This window comes from Salvelinus fontinalis, chromosome 21, assembly GCF_029448725.1.
Source record: "Salvelinus fontinalis isolate EN_2023a chromosome 21, ASM2944872v1, whole genome shotgun sequence".
NCBI lineage: Eukaryota > Metazoa > Chordata > Actinopteri > Salmoniformes > Salmonidae > Salvelinus > Salvelinus fontinalis.
The window spans coordinates 23947542-23970544 of NC_074685.1; positions in this window are offsets into that span (position 1 = coordinate 23947542).

The window sequence follows — 23003 nt, forward strand, 5'->3', positions numbered from 1 at the left end:
GACCCTTTGCTTTGAGACTCGATATTGAGCTCAGATGCATCCTGTTTCCATTGACCATCCTTGACATGTTTCTAAAACTTGATTGGAGTCCACCTGTGGTAAATTCAATTGATTGGACATGCTTTGGAAAGGCACACACCTGCCTATATAAGGTCACACAGTTGACAGTGCATGTCATGAGGTTGAAGGAATTGTCCCTAGAGCTCCGAGACAGGATTGTGTCGAGGCACAGATCTGGGGAAAGTTCCCAAAAATGTCTGTAGCATTGATGGTCCCCAAGAACACAGTGGCCTCCATCATTCTTAAATTGAAGAAGTTTGTAACCACCAAGACTCTTCCTAGAGCTGGCCGCCCGGCCAAACTGATCAATCGGGGGAGAAGGGCCTTGGTCAGGGAGGTGACCAAGAACCCGATGGTCACTCTGACAGATCTCCAGAGTTCCTCTGTGGAGATGGGAGAACCTTCCAGAAGGTCAACCATCTCTGTAGCACTCCACCAATCAGGCTTTTATGGTGGAGTGGCCAGACGGAAGCCATTCCTCAGTAAAAGGCACATGACAGCCCACTTGGAGTTTCCCAAAAGGCACCTAAAGGACTCTGACCATTAGAAATAACATTCTCTGGTCTGATGGAATCAACTTCCAACAGGACAATGACCCTAAGCACACAGCCAAGACAACGCAGGAGTGGCTTCGGGACCAGTCTCTGAATGTCCTTGAGTGGCCCAGCCAGAGCCCGGACTTGAACACAATCTAACATCTCTGGAGAGACCTGAAAATAGCTGTGTAGCACTACTCCCCATTCATCCTGACAGAGCTTGAGCGGATCTGCAGAGAAGAATGGGAGAAACTCCCCATATGCCAAGCTTGTAGCGTCATACCCAAGAAGATTCGAGGCTGTAATCGCTTCCACAGATGCTTCAACAAAGTGCTTTGTCATTATGGGATATTGTGTGTAGATTGATGAGGAAAAACAGCAATTAATACATTTTAGAATATGGCTGTAACGTAACAAAATGTGTAAAAAGTCGAGTTGTCTGAATACTTTCCGATTGTACTGTAGATATTGCTCACATGTTTTGAATGTGTTTTTATTAAGGTGTTTTTTAGAAGTGCACACTACACAATACTTATTACTTTTTGCGAATGGGAGATTATGAGGACAGTGTTTTGTTTAGCAAAACCAATGTCATCATTGAAATCCAATATCGCCAACAGAGTGTGGTGATAAACCTCCACAACGATTTCCTGCCTTGTAATCTATAGAACAAGTTTTTTAAAGGATATGCCTAGTCAATAGCCATGGGTGTTTTGTGGTTCAAGTCCTCTTCCTCATGGATGCTCAAGGCCATTTGAGCTGTGCTCTCTCCCGGAAATGGGCTCCTTTTGTTATACAAGGTCTTCGATTAGTCCGACTCAAACAACTCTGACACCGAGAATAGGGTCAGACCTACCACATATTACAGGACCATACATATATATTTTTTATGCCATAATGTAGTTGTACATTTCAGCTCCTCGTGAAAAATGATGTGCATTTGACTGTACCAATATGTGCCAGTCAAAATGGACAATGTGAAATAGTCAAATTGGAAGATCACACAAAGATAATTACATTTGTTTTGTGAACTTTTTTAAATTTCCTGTTCAGCTTCAGATTGCAGTTTGAGATGGTTAAGTGGACGAGGCTTGCAACCTCATGTTCTATTTGACATTTAGGGAGTACTTCCAAAAGCTCAAGTCTCACAGCACCACTGAATCCAGCACTATGTCCTTTCCTCCATGTTACCATGGAGACTCGGGATTCAGCAAAATATTTTCCAGTCAAAACACAGAGAAACACCTGATCACTGTAACATGCCTCTTCTTTTGCTTGTACGATGCTAATTGAAAGGAGTGAATTGACTTTCTCATCACAACACCCCAAGCTGCCAATTGGGTTTACAAGTGAGAATCCTTGCAGCTGTTCAGTAGCAAGTGGGGGACTGATTGTGCACAGTGGTAGTTCAATAAGTCAGTGTAGGTACCCTGAGAAATGCAGCACTCTAATATTTTCAACACTGGTTTTATATTGACCAGTATACAAATATTGAAGCATCTTGACTCCGTCAGTACTGTGATTATGTAGCGCTAAACCAATCCAAACACACTTGCAATGAACATGGAAACATAATCTTCAGATGAACCAGGTCTTTTTCAAATCTTTCTTTCTGTGATTCCCACCCTGGGAATTGTATTGTTTAGAACTTTACCTGTACAGTAAATTGGCTTTCATATCCTTTGATTTGATTTGAGATTCATTTAAGTCAGATCTGAGTTGGTGGTAAAATTTGTTGGATCTATGAGTAAATCTGAAGCTAAATCGAGGTAATGGCTGACTCCTATGGAGAAGAGTGCAATATATGCATGGCTAATATTTCTTGGTGCGAGCCAGAGAGCAGGGACAGCTGTTTCATCTGTAGTAGCAGCCTGACTGCCTTCCCAATTCCCTCTGCACTCGTGAAGAAAACAGAATTAGGACTCCCAACATCTGCTTTGTGATACTTTGCCTGTTATTGCTCACATAGAACCAGGCATTATGAGGGGAACACAAGAAAGGAAGCAGTGTTTCTCTCTAACAGAAACCATCGTCTTCTTTAGACTCTGAAATTAGTTTGTAAATAGTGAAGAAACAAATGTCTTTGGCAAAGTGATAATGAAATGAACAACATTGATTTTGATGGCAAACTTAAAAAATGTACGAGTCACAGTCAATTGTACTTACTGACTGCACCTTCCTTGTCAGTCAGTCAGTCACTCATCTACAGTATGGATGGCCTTTGATACTGTACTTTACAAAAACACCTCCCTCATCCTTTGTTCTTTTGTTATAAATAGAGAGAGAACCTGTTGCCGGTATCTTCAAGGCCACACATCCATATTTCAGTGGCTGATTTAGAATGCTCTTGTACTTGGTTGGCAAGAGGATACGCCCCTGTGGCCCCTTGTGTTTAGCTGCTATGAAGGTCATAGAAATTAGAACTGCAGCACGTCAGCTGCATCTAACACTTATTTCTGACACCTTTCTCATCTGAACCTGTGCTTATAAAATGTTGTGTGAGCTAGGCTACACCCATGAGCTACAGCCATGCAAAAGACAACGGTTCCTCTGTTTTTATGATAGACTACAGGGATCTCCTTTAAGATGTGTTCAACCCGACATACTGCTTAAATGGAAATCAGGCATATGGTTTGATGTCTCCTTTCAGGATTTGGTTCAGCCTCACAATGTGTTGTAATAAATTGTTATTTTGCTACCCGTGCCTTGCCTTTGCATTAATAAGGCTGAGCTCTTCTCACTCCAGCCCATCTGCCAGGGTGCAAGTCGAGTGACCCTCTCAATACGGAACAGGTCTGTGTTTTCATGATTGCTGTCATTAGTGTTTACTGTTTATCACTGGAAGACATTTATCCTCAGTGGCATACAGAAATGAAGGGTGAGAGAGAGAGGCAGCAAATTCTGAAAAATCACAAAAACAGAGGGGCAAAAAAAGTAATTTCATTCTGAGCATTTTTCTTGCCTTTGAGTGCAAGGTGACGGAGCTAATTATAGCCTGCAGGATGTTCTAGTGTTCACAGGTATGGTTACGCAGTGGAGGAGACAAAGCAGAGCTGAGGGAGAAGCTGCTCAGCAGGTGGAGGCAGCTGTGTGCTGGATCCTCAGGGGATCGCGGTGCATCCTTAAGCACGTGTGACATGTATTATTAGCTGCATCTTTGCAGTAAGACTGTGTTTTAAGCAATATATGGTTCAGTGAGTTTGAAGATTTGCGTCCTTTTCCGTCCCTGTTGCTTCTCTCCTGTCGACTTGTTCCTGATAAGCTAGCCGTTCCCCCTTTCCCCTCCTCCTCTCTCATATTGAATTATACACATCAATATCGTTCTGCAGCTGCTTGCTTATTTTCACTATCCATGGTGCAATGCTTTGCAGAAACGGCTAATAACATGCTACCAGTTAGCGGCAGTTCATGCGAATGCCAGGTATACACTGCTAAACAATCCAATTATTCCATCAGTATGTGATGTTTTTACATTACCTGGCTAATGGAGCATGAAGGGGATGCTCAAGGGAACTGGAAGGAACTCCAACAGTCTTCAGGAAGCAGATAGCATGCCATTTCTTTCAATAGTGAAATAAATAATGGATAGATTAATCCTAATGCACACGCTCTGCAGAAAAGAATGACCATCTCACAACATTCCAAACCCAATGCTTCAATTAGAAATATAATACAGGAACTCATTCCTCTCCTCAGAATCTGGGTGCGCTGTGCGGTGAGTGCAGCTGTTGTCGGATGATTGCCAAATCAGCGCTGAGATTTTTATGCACAGCTTGAGAATGGACTAATGTGCGTTTTGAGGAGGAGAGCACTGGCGGTGATGTTGGAGAGGGGCGAGAGTGGCACTCCTCAGAATATGAGATCAATCCCCCGGAATTGGGGTGAGTTGAAAATGTCGGCCACCAAGACTGACATGACATCCTCCCAGGTGTTTGGGCCTTTTTCATTATTCAACGGAGACTGGAAATGCTTTTATACAATAGGCTCTGTCGGAGGCCGAATTGGGAATGTTCATATTTATGGAAAAAGACATGTCGACTAGTCGGTAGGACCCAAGTCAGAGCAGCCTTCATTTAACTTGTACATAATCTGTCTCCTCCAATGTCTGTATGGTTCTGGTGGCAGGGAGGTATTTCTGTCCTGTATAATGTCTCTGTGAAGGGAGTGATATCCTTCTGTTTCTTTATAGGCCCGTCCTGTCATACATTCTGTTAGGACAGTGAGTCATGTACAATAAATGTAAAAGTATGTGATGAAATCAAGGTGAAAAAGTAAATAAAATGTGGACACCCCTTCCAATTAGAGGATTCGGCTATTTCATTCACACCCGTTGCTGGCAGGTGTATAAAATCGAGCACACATCCATGTAATATCCATAGACAAACATTGGCAGTAGAATGGCCTTACTGAGAGCTAAGTGACTTTCAATGTGGCAACGTCATGGGATGCCACCTTTCCAACAAGTTATCACAACAAATTTGTCAAACAGCCCCGGTCAACTGTAAATGCTGTTATTGTGAAGGGGAAACAGCTAGGAGAAAAAAGCTCATAGAACGGGACCACTGAGTGCTGAAGCGCGTAGCTCGTAAAAGTCGTCTGTTCTTGGTTGCAACACTCACTACCGAGTTCCAAACTGCCTATGAATAGCCATGTCAGCACAAGAAGAGTTTGTCGGGAGCTTCATCAAATGGGTTTCCATGGCCAAGCAGCCTCACTCAAGCCTAAGATCACCACTCGCAATGCCAAGCATCGGTTGGAGTGGTGTAAAGCTCGCAGTGCAATGTAAACTCGTTCTCTGGAGTGATGAATCATGCTTCACCATCTGGCTGTCTGTCGGACCTACCTGGGTTTGGTGGATGCCAGGAGAACGCTACCTGCCCCAATGCATAGTGCCAACTGTAAAGTTTGGTGGAGGAGGAATAATGGTCTACGGCTGTTTTTTCATGGTTTGGGCTAGGCCCCTTAGTTCCAGTGAAGGGAAATATAAAGGCTATAGCATACAATGACATTGTAGAGGATTCTGTGCTTCCAACTGTCTGGCAACAGTTTGGGGAAGGCCCTTTCCTGTTTCAGCATGACAATGCCCACGTGCACAAAGTGAGGTCACTACAGAAATGGTTTGTTGTGATAGGTGTAGAAGAACTTGACTGGCCTGCACAGAGCCCTGACCTCAACCACATTGTACACCTTTGGGATGAATTGGAACGCAGACTGCGAGCAAAGGGGGGACAACTGCACATTAATGTTCATGATTTTGGAATGAAATGTTCGACAAGCAGGTGTCCACATACTTTTGGTCATGTAGTGCACTTTCAGATGCTTCTGGAATCTCCAAGGAATGAGTAAATAATGTTGTCCACTCTTTTATGAAATGCAACAAAATTGTACACACTAAACTGTGTTTACTGTGAAAAAGCTAACCAATCATAAGTCAACAAACACTGCAGCTGCCCATTTCATGCATCTTTACCTTTCTTTATCTAACATGAGCAGTGCTGTTCATCTATTATTAAAGAAACATATCAAGAGTAGGAGGACCAGGCTCGAGTGTGGATTGTGCCTTGCCAACATATCGCCAAGAGAAATAGGACGCACACACATTTGCCAAGCAAAAGTGCATTTTTACTCCCCAACAGGGGATAGAAAACGGAAGACTGACTATCCAGGCAGCCAGCGGAGGAGGAGGACAGGACACTCGAGCTGTTGGCAAAGGTAGCTGGCAAAGGCAGCTGGCACAGGAGCCCTGCCAGAGGATGGATGCCCATTGCCTGGAGTTGTTAGGACAGGAACACTGGACAGCCCAAGAGGCCCATTCACACCGGACGAAGAGATGGCGGAGCCAGGAAAATATTGACTTTCTCACTGCTGTAAATAATTAAACTTCATAAGAGTTGATAAACGACGCATGAAAGGAGTACACCTGTACATTTTGCCAGTGTAAAGCACTGAAGACACCAAGGGGAAAATAAGTTGAGGCCCTTTTTGTTTTGGTAAAGTGGTATAAATTGTAATTACCATTTTTTTCTCTCTCATAGTAGGCCACCGCTGATACTGTAACAGTCCAATGTGTGATTTCTGAAGGGTTAAATTAGCCATTTATTGAAGACATGCTCTACAATACAGATCAAAATTATATTTTCTTAGTCAACTGGTTGGATAATCAAAAAAAAACTCTAATTTGTGGTAATCCTGTAACACCACCAAGCTTCAAAATAACCATATTAATAAGGAAATGGATTACTTGGCATTGGTGCCACCAGGATTTTCCATCAGCACCAATAAGTGTATGCCCTGACAAAATGTGGATTAATTTAGGTAATTCACCACCACAAAGACAGTTTCCTCGTGTACTACATCCTTTATCAGTGGATAACAAGATTAAAATAGATCCTCACATTCTCTATGGCGACAGAGCACACATTTCCAAAGGTACAATTGAAGTCAGAAGTTTACATACACTTAGGTTGGAGTCATTAAAACTCGTTTTTCAACCACTCCACAAATTTCTTGTTAACAAACTATAGTTTTGGCAAGTCGGTTAGGACATCTACCTTGTTCATGACACAAGTTTTTTTTCCAACAATTGTTTACAGACAGATTATTTCACTTATAATTCACTGTGTCACAATTCCAGTTGGTCAGAAGTTTACATACACTAAGTTGACTGTGCCTTTAAACAGCTTGGAAAATTCCAGAAAATTATGTCATGGCTTTAGAAGCTTCTGATAGGCTAATTGACATAATTTGAGTCAATTGGAGGTGTACCTGTGGATGTATTTCAAGGCCTCCCTTCAAAATCGGTGCCTCTTTGCTTGACATCATGGGAAAATCAAAAGAAATCAGCCAAGACCTCAGAAAAAAAATGGTAGACCTCCAAAGGTCTGGTTCATCCTTGGGAGTAATTTCCAAACGACTGAAGGAACCACGTTCATCTGGTCAAACAATAGTACGCAAGTATAAACACCATGGGACCACGCAGCCGTCATACCGCTCAGGAAGGAGATGCATTCTGTAACCTAGAGATGAACGTACTTTGGTGTGAAAAATGCAAATCAATCCCAGAACAACAGCAAAGGACCGTGTGCAGATGCCGGAGGAAACAGGTACAAAAGTATCTATTTCCACAGTAAAACGAGTCCTATATCGACATAACCTGAATGGCCGCTCAGCAAGGAAGAAGCTACTGCTCCATAACCGTCATAAAAAAGCCAGACTACGGTTTGCAACTGCACATGGGGACAACGATTGTGCTTTTTGGAGAAATGTATTCTGGACTGACGAAACAAAAATAGAACTGTTTGGCCATAATGACCATCATATGTTTGGAGGAAAAAGGGGGAGGCTTGCAAGCTGAAGAACACCATCCCAACCGTGAAACATGGTTGCATCATGTTGTGGGGGTTCTTTGCTACAGAAGGGACTGGTGCACTTCACAAAGTAGATGGCATCATGAGACAGGAAAATTATGTGGATATATTGAATCAACATCTCAAGACAACAGTCTGGAAGTTAAAGCTTGGTCGCAAATGGCTCTCCCAAATGCACAATGACCCCAAGCAGACTTCCAAAGTTGTGGCAAAATGGCTTAAGGACAACAAAGTCATGGTATTGGAGTGGCCATCACAAAGCCCTGACCTCAATCCCATAGAAAATGTGTGGGCTGAACTGAAAAAGAGTGTGTGAGCAAGGAGGCCTAAGAACCTGACTCAGTTACACCAGCTCTGTCAGGAGGAATGGGCCAAAATTCACCCAACTTATTGTGGGAAACTTGTGGAAGGCTACCCGAATAATTTGAGCCAAGTTACACTCAATTAGCATTGCCTTTAAATTGTTTATGTAAACTTCTGACCCACTGGGAATGTGATGAAAGAAATAAAAGCTGAAATAAAATAATTCTCTCTACTATTATTCTGACATTTTACATTCTTAAAATAAAGTGGTGATCCTAACTGTCCTAAGACAGGTATTTTTTACTAGGATTAAATGTCAGGAATTGTGAACAACTGAGTTTAAATGTATTTGGCTAAGATGTATGTAAACTTCCGACTTCAACTCTATATTATAGTTGATTCAAGTTTAAAAACATTGAAGTTAGGATAGCCTGAATATGTGAATGTTGGTTTGGTGTCTCTAGCTTGAACGGTTCAAGAGTAATTGTTGGTGGGTTATATTATGATGATTTATGCTAAATTATATAGTTATTTTGATTTAAAACTTCTTATGGATAGGGGGCAGCATTTTCACGTTTGGATTAAAAGCGTGCCCAGAGTAAACTGCCTCCTACTCAGTCCCAAATGCTAGTATATGCATAATATTATTAGTATTGCATAGACAACACTCTGAAGTTTCTAAAACTGTTTGAATCATGTCTGTGACTACAACAGAACCTATTTGGCAGGCAAAACCCCGAGGACAAACCATTCAGATATTTTTGTTTTGAGGTCACTCTCTTTTCAATGTGTTTTTATTGGGAATCCAGATTTCTAAGGGACCTTCCCGCAGTTCCTATCGCTTCCACTGGATTTCAACAGTCTTTAGGAATTGGTTGAGGTTTTTCCTTTGAGAAATTAAAAAGTAGCCATGTTCAAAATGAGGCTCGAGTGAAGTGTACTGTTTGTTAGAGGCATGTGACCAGAAAGCATGCTACACATTGTTTTCCTCCGGTATTGAACACAGATCATCCCGTCTTCAAATGTATTGATTATTTACGTTAAAAAATACCTAAAGTTGTATTACAAAAGTAGTTTGAAATGTTTGGACAAAGCTTACAGGTAACTTTTTTAGTCATGTTGAGCGAGTTGGAGCCGGTGTTTTTCTGGATCAAACACGCCAAATAAATTGACATTTTGGATATACACTGCTCAAAAAAATAAAGGGAACACTTAAACAACACAATGTAACTCCAAGTCAATCACACTTCTGTGAAATCAAACTGTCCACTTAGGAAGCAACACTGATTGACAATAAATTTCACATGCTGTTGTGCAAATGGAATAGACAAAAGGTGGAAATTATAGGCAATTAGTAAGACACCCACAAAAAAGGAATGGTTCTGCAGGTGGTGACCACACACCACTTCTCAGTTCCTATGCTTTCTGGCTGATGTTTTGGTCACTTTTGAATGCTGGCGGTGCTCTCACTCTAGTGGTAGCATGAGACGGAGTCTACAACCCACACAAGTGGCTCAGGTAGTGCAGCTCATCCAGGATGGCACATCAATGCAAGCTGTGGCAAAAAGGTTTGCTGTGTCTGTCAGCGTAGTGTCCAGAGCATGGAGGCGCTACCAGGAGACAGGCCAGTACATCAGGAGACGTGGAGGAGGCCGAAGTAGGGCAACAACCCAGCAGCAGGACCGCTACCTCCGCCTTTGTGCAAGGAGGTGCACTGCCAGAGCCCTGCAAAATGACCTCCAGCAGGCCACAAATGTGCATGTGTCTGCTCAAACGGTCAGAAACAGACTCCATGAGGGTGGTATGAGGGCCCGACGTCCACAGGTGGGGGTTGTGCTTACAGCCCAACACCGTGCAGGACGTTTGGCATTTGCCAGAGAACACCAAGATTGGCAAATTCGCCACTGGCGCCCTGTGCTCTTCACAGATGAAAGGAATAAATCTGTTGGCTTTTCATAGCCGATCATTAAGAGTTGAAAACAGCAGGTCTGGGACAGGTAGGGGTTCCGTAACCGCAGGCAGAACAGTTGAAACTGGAATAGCAGCAAGGCCAGGCGGACTGGGGACAGCAAGGAGTCATCATGCCCGGTAGTCCTGACGTATGGTCCTAGGGCTCAGGTTCTCAGAGAGAGAGAAAGAAAGAGAGAACGAGAGAATTAGAGAGAGCATACTTAAATTCACACAGGACACTGGATAAGACAGGAGAAGTACTCCAGGTATAACCAACTGACCCTAGCCCCCCGACACAAACTACTGCAGCATAAATACTGGAGGCTGAGACAGGAGCGGTCAGGAGACACTGTGGGCCCATCCGAAGATACCCCCGGACAGGGCCAAATAGGAAGGATATAACCCCACCCACTTTGTCAAAGCACAGCCCCCGCACCACTAGAGGGATATCTTCAACCACCAACTTACAATCCTGAGACAAGGCCGAGTATAGCCAACAAAGATCTCCACCACAGCACAAACCAAGGGGGGGGCGCCAACCCAGACAGGAAGATCACGTCAGTAACTCAACCCACTCAAGTGACGCACCCCTCCTAGGGACGGCATGAAAGAGCACCAGTTAGCCAGTGACTCAGCCCCTGTAATAGGGTTAGAGGCAGAGAATCCCAGTGGAGAGAGGGGAACCGGCCAGGCAGAGACAGCAAGGGCGGTTCGTTGCTCCAGAGCCTTTCCGTTCACCTTCACACTCCTGGGCCAGACTACACTCAATCATATGACCTACTGAAGAGATAAGTCTTCAGTAAAGACTTTACGGGGGCAGCCCGACACCGGTAAACTTATGACAACATCCAGCTCAAAGTGCAGGGCGCGAAATTCAAAATCTATTTTTTTTAAATATTTAACTTTCACACATTAACAAGTCCAAGACACCAGATGAAAGGTGCACATCTTGTGAATCAAGCCAACATGTCCGATTTTTAAAATGTTTTACAGGGAAGACAAAATATGTAAATCTATTAGCTAACCACGTTAGCAAAAGACACAACTTTTTCTAACTCCATCAGTTTCTTACTCCATCAGGTGCTATCACAAATTCGACCAAATAAAGATATAAATAGCCACTAACCAAGAAACAAATTCATCAGATGACAGTCTGATAACATATTTATTGTATAGCATATGTTTTGTTCGAAAAATGTGCATATTTCATGTATACACCATAGTTTACATTTCAGCTACAATCCGAAATTGCACCGAAAGCAGACAGAATATTTACAGACACCAACGTCAAATAACTAATTACTCATCATAAAACATTTCTGAAAAATACATAGTCTGCAGCAATTGAAAGACAGGCATCTTGTGATTCCAAACAATATTTCCGATTTATTAATTGTTTTACAGCGAAAACAAAATGTATCGCTATATTAGCGTAGCTACAACAGACAGAAATAATTGGGCGCCCACGGCCAGTCCACATGCACAACAGATATATGAAATAACATCATAAAATGGGTCTTACTTTTGCTGATCTTTCATCAGAATGTTGAAGAACGTGTCCTCTGTCCAGATGAGTCGTTGTTTCGATTCAGAATTGCAAATGTCCCTCTTCAATTAGCATTGGCACTAGCCGAGTGGCATAAATTTCTCCAACGTAAACACAGTCAGAGGACGGAACACGGCAAAACTCCCGAATAAAGTTTCAATAATCTGATTAAACTATATTGAAAAAACATACATTACGATGATATGGTCACATGTATCAAAAAAAAATCGAGCCGGAGACCTTAGCCGTTCGATACCAAGGCAAAACAGAAATCAATCCCACTTCCTTCAGAGTACCGGAAGTGGACCGTCACGTCAAAGAAATAGGTTTTTTTCCACCACAGACCAAGAGGAGCAAAGAAAATTCTTCTCTGACATCCTCTGTACACCAATAGGAAGGCGTATAGAGTGTCAGCAGACTCCTAAGTGTTAAGACCATGTATAGGCATCAAGTTGAAAAGAGCATCGATTTCTGACATTTCACTTCCTGGTCAGGAAAAGTGCTGCAGAAGGACTTCTGTTTCACTCAGAGAAATAATTCCAACTCTTTTAGAAACTAGAAAGTGTTTTCTATCCAAAAAGAATAATAATATTCATATTGTACCAGCAAGATTTGAGTAGGAGGCCGTTTGAAATGGGCACGATTACACTGGCTACTCAACACTTTGCCTTGCAGCCATAAGAAGTTTTAAAGGTTGAGACCGAGTCTGCGTCTCTCACATGGGTAGGCAGACTGTTCCATAAAAATGGAGATCTATAGGAGAAAGCCCTGCCTCCCGCTGTTTGCTTCGGAATTCTAGGGACAATTACGAGGCCTGCGTCTTGTGACCGTAGCGTACGTATTGGTATGTACGGCAGGACCAACTCGGAAAGATAGGTAGGAGCAAGCCCATGTAACGCTTTATAGGTTAACAGTAAAACCTTGAAATCAGCCCTTGCCTTAACAGGAAGCCAGTGTAGGGAAGCTAGCACTGGAGTAATATGATCAAATTTCTTGGTTCTAGTCAGGATTCTAGCAGCCGTATTTAGCACTAACTGAAGTTTATTTAGTGCTTTATCCGGGTAGCCGGAAAGTAGAGCATTGCAGTAGTCTAACCTAGAAGTAACAAATGCATGGATACATTTTTCTGCATCATTTTTGGACAGAACATTTCTGATTTTTGCAATGTTACGTAGATGGAAAAAAGCTGTCCTTGAAACAGTCTTGATATGTTCGTCAAAAGAGAGATCAGGGTCAAGAGTAACGCAGAGGTCCTTCACAGTTTTATTTGAGACGACTTTACAACCATCAAGATGAATTGTCAGATTTAACAGAAGATCTCTTTGTTTCTTGGGACCTAGAACAAGCATCTCTGTTTTGTCCGAGTTTAAAAGTAGAACATTTGCAGCCATCCACTTCCTTATGACTGAAACACAGGCTTCTAGCGAGGGCAGTTTTGGGGCTTCACCATGTTTCATTGAAAGGTACAGCTGTGTGTCATCCGCATAGCAGTGAAAGTTAACATTATGTTTTCGAATAACATCCCCAAGAGGTAAAATATATAGTGAAAACAATAGTGGTCCTAAAATGGAATCTTGAGGAACACCGAAATGCACAGTTGATTTGTCAGAGGACAAACCATTCACAGAGACAAACTAATATCTTTCAGACAGGTAAGATCTAAACCAGGCCAGAACTGGTCCGTGTAGACCAATTTGGGTTTCCAGTCTCTCCAAAAGAATGTGGTGATCGATGGTGTCAAAGGCAGCACTAAGGTCTAGTAGCACGAGGACAGATGCAGAGTCTCGGTCTGACGCCATTAAAAGGTCATTTACCACCTTCACAAGTGCAGTCTCAGTGCTATGATGGGGTCTAAAATCAGACTGAAGCATTTCAAAGTGGAGTGGTTGTTCGCAACAACGTGATGTGCTGTTTCTGATCATGGTGAAAGCAGGTCGGGTTTTGAGTGGACTTAGCTTTTGCGAAGCTTTTCACCTTTTTCTTCACAACTTTTGTATCAGAGTCTATAGACAAAGTCTGTGGGCTTGTTTCTTGATCGAGCGGGCCTTGGATAGGGTCTTGAGTGAGAGCAGGAGCAATTTGATTGTTAACATCCTTGTTAAGGGTGTTAGTCCTGTTGTCCAGCAATTCCACATCTAGTCCTAGTGACTTATCTTTTTCCCTTTTCTTACATTTTTATCACTTTAGTTCTATACGTAGGAGAACTTCCAGAGAACATTGGTGTACGTTTAGATTGTCCTTGAATCATTTGTTACCCTTGTGCTCTGACAGTTTGTTTGGGTTGGGTGCAGGAACGTAGCGATCAGGCCGACTGTAGTGGTAGTCATTTCGATGGTGACATAGTTTACAGTTATTTCGACCACAGTGAGTATTGGTATCGTGGTTTTGTGGTAGAAACCATTGTTGTGTGTCATCTCTCAATGCTTCAATACCTGATAATGCACCCTCTAACTGGAGTGAGTGCTCCTGGTCAAACGTTAATACCGAGATATCAGGGCTCTTAGCTTGCATATTTTTGGTGCATGCAAGCTCTCTGAGTTGTAAGATAGGCAAGCAAACGTGGGCTGTAGAGCCCAAGTAGGTAAAGAAGGTGGGATACATGTTCGACAGAAACATTTCTTCACAGAACCACTGAATTCTATTTTCAAAGGTGCAGAAGTTTTTGACGAGTTTGTCAAGGCGTTCCGTGCCAAGTGGGCGGAAAGGGTTGGCTTCATCCTGTGGGGAAATTTGTTGCCGAAAGGCCAAGAGGAGAAACCAAGGTTTGGCTTTGTTGGCTAGGAGGCGCCATATTACTCTGTGCTGAATGGCCAAGAGGAGAAGACTGAGGGACACCTGAAAGAGGCAAAGTCTGAAACCTTCTTTCGTCTTCACTCCTTTGTGTATGTAGCTCCGGTTGCTTAATTGGGTAGTCACGCTGTAGCGCGTGAGACTGTTCTGGAATTTTTGCAGATGGTACATAAGGGTTTTATTCTAATGCATAGCAGAGTCCACTTGGGTGCATAGAGTACTGATTTTAGACACGTGAGTGTCGCCCTTGCACCGTTCAGCCTCATACTTATCTGTCATGGTTTGCAGGTAGAGGTCTTGAGTATGGAGCGAGAGATTCAGTGATGAGATTTCCTCCACTTGCTTAGAAAACAATATTTCCATCTTCATTATTATTCATTTGGTCAGCGACTTCAATGAGTTCTGCTGATGTGTCATCCAACTTAGACATGTTCATTAACTGATCATCTTTGGTCTGAAGCATTTGGACTAGAACCTTATTGCTTTGAGTAATGTTCATAAAAATTGCATGCGTGTTATCACATTGTGCGCTCCTGTTTGTAGATACCTCGACAGATTTATCTAGTTTGGACTTCATCTTATTGGCTAAATAGAGTTATTCCTGCAGACATTTTTTTTTAAGAGTTTGTGCTTGTTCATCGTCATAAGCTTTAGCAAATACTTTTAAATGTTCCATTTTCAAACTCAGTTCCTCGGCTAGCAGACTGGTAAAATGTTCTGCTTTTGTCATTAGTTTCCCGGATCTTTCCACCTGTCCCTTCATTTCAACCATTTCTTGCTCGTGCTTCTGCTGAGCACTGCGGTACGGGACCGATGCCAATCTCTGATGGCGATACATCAGGGTTAAACTGCAGAGAAACTTTACAAGGCTTGTGCCCAACGGTTGATTTTGGAGAGTGTTTGTCGCAATTTCTGCAAGTTTTTCTGCTAATGGCATAGTTAGGGTTTGTATTGCTGCTGAGGTCAGTGATCAATCCTTTTTTTGGTTGAGGGTTCACTAATTGCGGGGGACTGGGGACCAACCCCTCTGACAGCTTGAACATTATATATATATTTTTTTAGATTTCAAAGTTTGGGTTTTGAATTGGTGAAAGCTGCAAAGATGATTTTAATCTATTTAACATCTCTAGGATTGGCCAAAATCCAGAAAAAATGTAGCGCGCCAAATTCAAATATATTACTATAAAAATCAATCTTTCATGAAATCACACATGAAAGACACCAAATTAAAGCTACACATGTTGTGAATCCAGCCAACATGTCTGATTTCAAAAAGGAATTACGGGGAAAGCACACCAAACAATTATGTTAGCTCAGTACATAGCCACAGAAAAACACAGCCATTTTCCCAGCAAAAGATAGTAGTAACAAAAATCAGAAATAGAGATAAAATTAATCACTAACCTTTGAACATCTTCATCAGATGACACTCATATGACATCATGTTACACAATACATTTATGTTTTGTTCGATAATGTGCATATTTATATCCACAAATCTCGGTTTACATTGGCGCCATGTTCAGAAATGCCTATAAAATATCCGGAGTAATTACAGAGAGCCACGTCAAATAACAGAAATACTCATCATAAACTTTGATGAAATATACACGTTTTACATATAATTAAAGATACACTTGTTCCTAATGCAACCGCTGTCAGATTTAAAAAAAAAATTACGTAAAAAGCACACCATGCAATAATCTGAGACGACGCTCAGATAGTAACAACATTTCTCCGCCATGTTGGAGTCAACAGAAATACGAAATTACATCATAAATATTCCCTTACCTTTGATTATCCTCATCAGAATGCAGTGCCAGGAATCCTAGTTCCACAATAAATCGTTGTTTTGTTCGATAATGTCCATTACTTATGTCCAATTAGCTAATTTTGCTAGCATGTGTAGTGCACGTGTCCAAACGCTCGCACAGATGCAGGCAAACGTCGGACGAAAACTTAAAAAAGTTATATTCCAGGTCGAATAAACCGGAATCAATCTTCAGGATGTTGTTATCGTTTATATCCAATAAGGTTCCAACCAGAGAATTATTATCAGTCTCTATAAGTAATGGAGCGCAATACGATATAATGAGGAAAGCGTGCGACCAATCTGCCAGACCACTGACTCATCCCCCTCCCATCCGGTCCTACAACACAGCATAAGCTTCATTCCACATTCTACTGACTGTTGACATCTAGTGGAAGGCATATGAAGTGCAAACAGATCCATATATTACAGGGAATTGAATAGGCGATGACTTTAACAATGACCACTCTCAGATTTTTCACTTCCTGTTTGGATTTTTTCTCAGGTTTTTGCCTGCCATATGAGTTCTGTTATACTCACAGACATCATTCAAACAGTTTTAGAAACTTTAGAGTGTTTTCTATCCAATAGTAATAATAATATGCATATATTAGCATATGGGACGGAGTAGGAGGCAGATCCCTATGGGCACGAAATTCATCCAAAAGTGAAAATGCTGCCCCCTATACTAAAGAAGTTAAAGACATCAATGAACCATCAATACTGGATCAGTACTTGAGCTTGCAAAGGCAAATTTAATTGATTAATCAATATTAATGATCAATCATACCTATATAGGCTATTTGGGAATTAAACTTTTATTTACCTGAAAGCGTTGCATTGTCTCATTTGTAGAAACCAATCAAGATCCACCTGAAAATATTTGTTTTGCAATTTAACTTCCTGTAAGGGCTGTCGTTCTCCTCTTCCTCGGACGAGGAGAGGAGAGAAGGATCATCAGACCAAAATGCAGCATTAGGGAAATAAGCCATCTTTTATTTAATCACGACGATGGCAACACGAAAAACAAAACACTTTCAAAATTACAAAAACAAGAAAACGACGTAGACGAAAAAACCTGAACATGAACTTACTAAACTAAAACGTAAAACTCACGGACAGGAACAGACTACATCGAAACGAAACGAACAACCGAACAGTCCCGTATGGTGCAAGACATAACACAGATACGGAAGACAATCACCCACCAACAAACAGTGAGAAAACACCTACCTAAATATGACTCTTAATTAGAGGAACGCCAAACACCTGCCTCTAATTAAGAGCCATACCAGGCAACCCAAAACCAACATAGAAACAGAAAACATAGACTGCCCACCCAAAACACATGCCCTGACCATAATACACATACAAAAACAACATAAAACAGGTCAGGACCGTTACACTTCCTTCCATTGAATGAGACAATGATATCCAATCAGTTTGCATTGGCTGGATATCAGAAGAGTAACCACTTGTTACAAATGTGAGAGAATGTTGGGTCTCAATGGAATATTTATTTTTCCCCCCAAAACATTGTAGATCCTCTCAAATGTTACACACGCGGTGGTCTTTGGTTGAGTTTACTAGACTAAAGTACTTTTGCAGTACAGTTGCAGACTGAATGTTCCAATGTAGTCTTTATCTTCTTCACTCGTGTTGAAAATTTCTAACCATTTCATAACATTCAGCTCACGCTGTTGGTCACGCTGGTCTCTATTTAAATTGCAACCATTTCAACGTATTCAGCTCTTATACGGCACTTATACGGTTCTAATATGTTAATTTTTCAGCGAGTCCTTTAAAGCACTCGCCTTGGAGGGCAGTTCCATCACGTTGCCACAATGTCTGTGCTCACATGGGCATGCTCACTGACTTGGCAAAAGTCTATATGAAAAACAATTATCTCATTTAGAAGGTTAAAATCACATTTCATCTACTTACAAATAGTGTTATACTAATCATATACGTTTTATAACATTTTGATGTAAATCTAATAACTGGGACGTATACTTTTGTATAGTTACAGTTTTTTAGTTATACCGTCCTTAATGATATCACAAAACAAAACACTTTTGACAGGATTGATTGTTTGGATACCCACCAACCATTCCATATATTTGGATTTGCAAACTGATGTTCAAATGTCCAATCTTTTGATGTTTGAAGATTTTGCCTAGAGTCTCCCTCTACACACAAAGGATTTTTGACTTCTCCATACCACAGTGCACATGGGGGGCTCTCTTTCATCCTCACCCAGGAGGGAAAGTCATGACATATGCTAATTTATGAAGATGAATATAGTTATAGTTGATACATGTTTAAGAATTTGAAGTTAGAATAACCTGAACATGATAAAGTTGGTTTGGTGTCTCCAGCTTGAGCTGTTCATGAGTTACTGTTGCTGGGTTACATTATGCAAATGTATGCAAATTTAAAACGGTTATAGTTCCAAACGCTTACATAGTATCAAATATCCTTTGACAAGAAATCAATGTTGGTTTTGCCTTTTTTTGCCATTGAAATGCATTGGGAGCTCATTTAAAATATTATTAGAATTCAAAAAGTATAAAAGCTATTAAAAAATATTTTCTCAAGCAACCCGAGTTGGGGCAGTTTGGACATTTGGATGTTTCTTTTGTGTTATTAGCTAAAATTGTATAAGCTCTAGAGTGGGCTAAAGAAATAAAATATTAATTTGACTATCTGGAGTTCTGCTTTGCTTTGCCTTCAGCAAGCACACCTAATAATTAGAGTATGTAAGAAATCTAAAGTTGTGCTTTGCCTTTAGCAAGCACACCTAATAATTAGAGTATGTAAGAAATCTAAAGTTGTGCTTTGCCTTTAGCAAGCACACCTAATAATTAGAGTATGTAAGAAATCTAAAGTTGTGCTTTGCCTTTAGCAAGCACACCTAATAATTAGAGTATGTAAGAAATCTAAAGTTGTGCTTTGCCTTTAGCAAGCACACCTAATAATTAGAGTATGTAAGAAATCTAAAGTTGTGCTTTGCCTTTAGCAAGCGCACCTAATAATTAGAGTATGTAAGAAATCTAAAGTTGTGCTTTGCCTTTAGCAAGCGCACCTAATAATTAGAGTATGTAAGAAATCTAAAGTTGTGCTTTGCCTTCAGCAAGCACACCTAATAATTAGAGTATGTAAGAAATCTAAAGTTGTGCTTTGCCTTCAGCAAGCACACCTAATGAGAGCACACTAGACATTCCCTGCCACGTCTTTGGCAGAGACGGCTAACTGTGGGGGATTGGTCTAATACTGTAAAACACACCTAGACATAATGCTATGATCACAAGACCACATCGAAAGAGCGAGAGGACAAGTATTTTATAAATCTCAAGACACCTAGGCTGAAGAAATTGTATTCATTTCTTTGGTGAAGGATGTTACTCATCGACTACAATGGCCTGCGCTGGGCTGAAACCCTCTGAAATTGTCTTGAGCCCCCCAGAGTCCCAGGAAAAGAGCACAACATTGATTCTTAGAACATTTCTTTCTCTCTCTCTCGATCTCTCTCTCACTCACTCTGTTATTAAAGCGAACCGGATCAGAATTGTTTCCATCTGATGTGATGACATGACGTAGATACTCTCCTCATCTCTAATACAGAGGTAAAATGTCAAACAGAGTGTAATATAAAACTAAAAGGAAAATATTGATGATTACAATAGCAAGTCTGGAAAGGGGATTGAGGCAACACTCAATAATGACACTCATGGATAAAAGAGCTAGACTGTGTGATATAGTCTATTGCCTTGCTCTGCAGTCTGCGGCACTGGAGTTACCAATTGCCTGAACAAGCTGAATGCAAGCAGCACACAGACCGGGAAAATAATTATCCATGCTTGGCTCGCAAGTCAATCTACTCAATTTGTAATCAACATAAAGCACTTACTTCTGGTGGACCTGTCTTCTTTAGAGCAATATTGGACTGTTTGGAAAGCCACCAGTGTGATTTGATAACAATCTCTCAAATTGCGATTTGCATGCCTTTCACCACACTTCTTCAATGGTGTGTCATACTGTTTTTCACACAGCGTGGAAGAGTGCCATCAGATGGAGAAAATATCCCACATAATGAGTTGATACATATTTAAGAAGCTCATTTAATAAACAAAGACACTTTGTGAAGTGGGTTATGTGTGCTTGATGGATCAGTGTATGCCTTTAGTTCAGAATGTTAACAAAGACATGTACCATATAAAGAAGTAGTGGAAGAGACCAAGACATTCGCTGATTGGGCCAAGAGTGTTTCCTGGTCAAGAAAAAATCCTGGCCCTGTGATACAGCTGTTTTGTCAGTTGAGTTGTGACAATTGTGTCAAGTGAAAGCAATTGCAGTTGTGAGGTCAAATCTCGGGAGAGACTATCTGAGATTGTTATACTGCCATGCATGTCCTTATTTGGCCACAGTGAGTGTTGATCGTTCTAACACCAGAGAAGGTGAATTTAGTTGTTCATATAACATTGAATTATTAAGCAAATTATACACAACTGAAAAATAACACATTTTTACTAGTTAATTAGCATAGAGAATAATTGGTGGCAAACCTGCCTAAGAGGTTTGTGTTTAAAATACAACTGTTTCAAAAAACCTTAGAAACAGTTAAAATTACATTTAGGGAAATGGCCACAAACATTTTACTTGGTAACACCCACTCCGAAGCGCATCAGCACACACACACAGGCATGCACACGCGCACACACACACACACACACACACACACACACACACACACACACACACACATACACACACACACACACACACACACACACACACAGTCTTGTACATCTAACCTTGTGGGGGGGGGACAATTCAGTCCCTTTCCAAATTATATTTAGCCTTACCCTAACCCTAACCTTAATCCAAACCTTATAACCCTAAATCTAACCCTAGCTCCTAACGCTAAAACTAACCCTAGCTCTTAACTCTAAACCTAATTCTAACCTTAAACCTAAACCCCGTAGAAATAGCATTTGACCTTGAAAGGACAAACAAAATGTCCCCAGTTGGTCAAATTTTTGTTAATTTACTATTCTGGTCCCCACAAGTATAGTTAAACACATCCACACACACATCCACACACCACAACGTACACTCATCGTCTTCTCAGGTGGCGTTGAGATTGCTATCTTTGGATGTCCCCACTTCTGGTGACCTCATTCATTGAAGTGTCTCTCTAAGCTGGCGAGGCGAGTATGCATAGATGAAAACACCACAGCTCCGTATGGTGTGAACTGCTGTCATCAATACAGCCAGGTATATGTACTTTCTCTAATCACCATTACTATGTATTATTATGATTTATAAAATGTTTTATTGTTATTGTCGATGTCATTATCTCACTTGGCTTTAGCAACAGTGGCCTTTCCATTCATTAAGCTTCTCTGAATCTTAGAGAGTGAGAGAAAGCATGAGTGCATGTGTGTGTGTGGGAGAGAGAGGGAGAGAAAGAGAGAGAGGAAGAGAGAGGCTCCTGTAAAGTAAACTGCACATAATTATTATTCAAAGACCTAGGAAATGTTTTTTTTATGTTGTAATAGTGGTTAAATACTGTCTGTTGTCTATTGGTCTATTGGTCTTGACGCTCACCACTGCTACGATGTCCCTGAAATCATGGCAATAGAACAGATACTATACCATTTCCTACTACAGTGTGCCAGGTAATTACACTGCACTAGAGGGACGTTTCAGCACCATTCCCCACTGCTTATCAATTGACTTGTTCCCTCTCACAAAACAGATGCCAGCTATCTAAATTGACAGGTGGTAGGATCCATTTACAAGTTCTCAGGTAATGGGGATATCCAAATGAGGAAAATTAGGTCCTCCAAAGACATATTAGCTGCCCTGAATGTCCCCCGGTAGTCAAAACGGGGCGGCGGCCGCCAGCAGGGCCAGCGGGGGCAAAGAGGTTCGGACTAGGGATGTTACTGTATAAATGGCCCCGGCTTTAATTAATAATACATGATTGTGGGTCCGGCTGATCTGCATGAGAGACACCTTTGATCTCCATATCTGGGGCCGTCGAGCTGAAATCCCGCTCACCCTCTCTCGCTGCTCCGTGCCTGCCCCTCCGTGCCAGGCATTCTGAGCGACTTTCCGAATGTGTCAATTATTCATTTCATATCTGCACACACAGGGCCCCACAGTTCCAAATCACTCAACGACTCAGTCTTTCTCTTCTCCAAAAGCTGCAGTAGGGAAATGACTTCCTGTGTAATTATGTTTAATCTTGTCATTTGAGGGCGTGCTGGCACTGATCAGCATGAGTTGTCCGTGTGGTCTTTAGGATAATCTGAAGAAACTGAGATACCGACAGTTGTTGACTGAGGTTGCCAATCAGCTGATACCAAAGTTATATAATCGTTGTTAATGAATCAGGGATGGTATTCTGTCATTGTGAGGTAATAGGAAGAGTTTCTCAAGGCTGCAGGACATTGGCTGTTCATGTTCATTTCACTCTACTCAGAAACCTATAGTTATATCTTGTGGTCATACAGTTTTTGTCAATCGCTTTGGTACTATTTTCACAAGTATTTGATGAATTTTAAAAACTCTTCGTACAAACTGGTAACACGTGTAATGCAGCCAGTCCTACCATTCAAATCCTTTCATTGTGC